This window comes from Orycteropus afer, unplaced genomic scaffold (assembly GCF_000298275.1).
Source record: "Orycteropus afer afer isolate SDZICR_OR568_19922 unplaced genomic scaffold, OryAfe1.0 scaffold01120, whole genome shotgun sequence".
Taxonomy (NCBI): domain Eukaryota; kingdom Metazoa; phylum Chordata; class Mammalia; order Tubulidentata; family Orycteropodidae; genus Orycteropus; species Orycteropus afer.
This window is the reverse complement of record NW_006922707.1, coordinates 78805-82004: the sequence shown is the minus strand read 5'-3', so window position 1 is coordinate 82004 and position 3200 is coordinate 78805. Positions and strand designations below refer to the sequence as shown.

Sequence of the window (3200 nt, the reverse complement as noted above, 5' to 3'; positions counted from 1 at the left end):
AGGGCAAACAACATTCAATGAAGTTGACTACTAAGTTTTGATTTCTGTAATGCCTTTTTCAAAAAGAATAAGATTACTTACTTAATTTTGTTTAAACTATATGCAAATACTTTGCAACTTTAATTTGCCACTATAGAAAGATGCATTCAGTATTAGTTGTGGTAGGAAACTTAAAAAAAAAAGAAATCTTTTAATGGTCAAACTCCTGATTTGTATTTTGTTGTTGTTGTTTTCCTAACTGCTAAAACCATTCTCTTCTATCAGATTTTACTGTAACATTTGAAAAAGGAATAAATGTTGTCTCTTTTAAAAAAAGAAAATGTTATTTATTTATTTTTTTTACTGTCCTGAACTGTTTATTAGGTATGAAATTTACAACCATTACTTATATTAGCAGTAACAGTGGAGCTGGAGTGTTGCGCCTTCTCCAAGCAGCACGGCTAAAACCACCAATAGTGTGGTGGAACTTGTGGACCTTCCCAAGGCTATGGCTCTTGTGGCCTGCAGACAGATGTCAGACCTCACATCTCCCTGTGCTTGTGAACTTGCTTGGTGATCCACTGGGTGTCAGGATTTCTTCTGATAGCTTTATGGAATGGATCAATGAGAATAACTTCAAGGAATTTGTATGTGGAATCTTCACTAACCCAGGAAGAATTCAGGACTCTCAGGGTCCCACAGTGGCATCCAGCTCACTCCCCAGCAACAGACTGAAGGCTTTGAGCAAGCTTCAACTGGTTCACACCATGATAGACAGGCTTGCCATAGGTCGCACCCTAGATACTGGCTGTTTGCAGCCACAACAGTGCACACAAATCCGATAAATGACATAACCTTGCTTGGCCTTGTATCTGAGTCTGCATGCCTTATATGGCCTGGTGGGATGGGGGGGGCCCTGTGCAGTGTAGAGAGCTGGCGGTGCTGCCAGCAGCAGAAAGCACATCACATCAGACTGTTTCTTCCTCCACAGGAGGAATTAATATTATTATTCAAATGTATGCATCAACCACCAAAGCCAAGACGATTAATTGAGGATTTTTACCAACTTCTGCAGTCTGAAATTGAACAAACATGCAATCAATGTGTGCTAATTTTCATTGGTTATTGTAATGCAAAAGTTAGCAACAAAGAACAATCACCAGTAGCTGGAAAATATGGCCTTGGTGATAGAAATGACATGGGAGGTCTCATGATAGAGTTTTGCAAGACCAATGATTCATACATTGCAAGTGCCTTTTTTCAACAAAATAAATGTCAGCTACTTATTTGCACTTCACCTGATGGAGTACATAGGAAACAGATCAACTATATCTGTGGAAAGAGGTAATGGAGAAACTCAATATCTTCAGCCCAAAAAAGGAAACTGACTATGGAACAGACCATCAACTGCTCATATGCAAGTTCAAGTTGAAGGTGAAGACAATTATACAGGTCCGTGAGAGCCAAAATATGACCTTGATCATATCTGTCCTGAATTCAGGAACCATCTAAAGAATAGATTTGATACATTGAACAGCAATGACAAAAAACAGAAGAATTGTGGGATGACATCAAGAACATTATCCACAAAGAAAGCAAAAGGTCATTAAAGAGACTCGGAAGGAAGAAAATACCAAAACGGATGTCAGAAGAGATTCTGAAACTTGCCCTGGAATGAAGAGTATATAAAGCAAATGGAAGAAATGAAAGATAAAGGAGCTGAACAGATTTCAAAGACAATGAGGGAAGACAAAGTCATTTATTATAATTAAATGTGCAAAGACATGGAATTGGAACCAAAAGGGAAAAACATATTCAGCATTCCTCAAGCTGAAAGAACTGACCAAAAATAAAATAAAATAAAAATAAGCCTCAAGTTGCGATACTGAAAGACTCTATAGGCAATATATTGAATGACGCAGGAATGAAAAGAAGGTGGTAGGAATACCCAGAGTCATTGTACCAAAAAAATTAGTTGATATTTAAACATTTCAGAAGGTGGCAAATGATCAAGAACCAATGGTATTGAAGGAAGAAGTTGAAGCTGCACTGAAGAAATTGGCCAAAAGGGGGAAAAATGCCAGAATACCCATTGAGATATTTCAACAAACAGATGCCACAGAGGAGGCAATCACTCATCTATACCAAGAGATTTGGAAGACAGCTACTTGGCCAACTGACTGGAAGAGATCCATATTTGCACCCATTCCAAAGAAAGGTGATCTCATAGAATGTGAAAATTATCAAACAATATTATTAATATTGCACACAAGTAAAATCTTATGGAAGATAATTTAAAAATCGTGGCAGCAGTATACTGACAGAGAACTTCCAGAAATGCAAGCTAGATTCAGAAGAGGACATGGAACAAGGGATATCATTGCTGATGTCAGACAGTTCTTGGCTGAAAGCAAAGAATATCAGAAATATATTTACTTGTGTTTTATTGACTATGCCAAAGCATTTGAATGTATGGATCATAATAAATTGTGGATAACATTGAGAAAAATGAGAATTCCAGAACACTTTATTATACTCATGAAGAACCTGGACATAGACCAAGAGGCTGTCATTCCAACAGAATAAGGGAACCTTGCATGGTTTAAAATCAAGAAAGGAGAGTGTCAGGGTTGTGTCCTTTCACCATACTTATTCAATTTGTATTCTGAGCAGATAATCTGAGAAGCTGGACTATATGAAAAAATGAGTGGCATGAGGACTGGAAGAAGAATCATTAACAACCTATGATAGACTGATGACACAACTTCATTTGTTCAAAGTGAGGATGACTTGAAGCACTTACTGATGAAGATTGAAAACTACAGTCTGCAGTATGGATTACACATCAATATAAAGAAAAGAAATGTCCTATCATCTGGACCAATAAGCAGTGTCACGACAAATGGAGAAAAGATTGAATTTGTCAAATACTTCATATTATTTAGTTCTTCAACCTACTCCAGTGGAAACATTAGTTAAGACATCAGAGGACATGTGGCACTGGGAAAATCTGCTGCAAAAGACCAATTAAAACTACTATAATAAAAATTTACACAGCTCCCAAATAAAGTACCAAAGTGCTGAAGAGTAAGGATATCTTCTTGAAGATGAAGGTGTCCCTAACCAAACCAATGCATTTTCAATAGCCTCATATGCATGTGAGAGCTGGACAATGAAAAAGGAAGTCTGAAGAAGAGTTGTTGCTTTTGAGTTGTGGTGTC

At 37.3% G+C, this 3200-nt stretch overlaps 1 pseudogene; it reads right to left on the bottom strand.

Annotated features, from left to right (window-relative positions):
- Positions 1-390: 390 nt before the first annotated feature.
- LOC103212816 lies at positions 391-964 on the bottom strand (annotated as a pseudogene).
- Between the last annotated feature and the right edge of the window lie 2236 nt (positions 965-3200).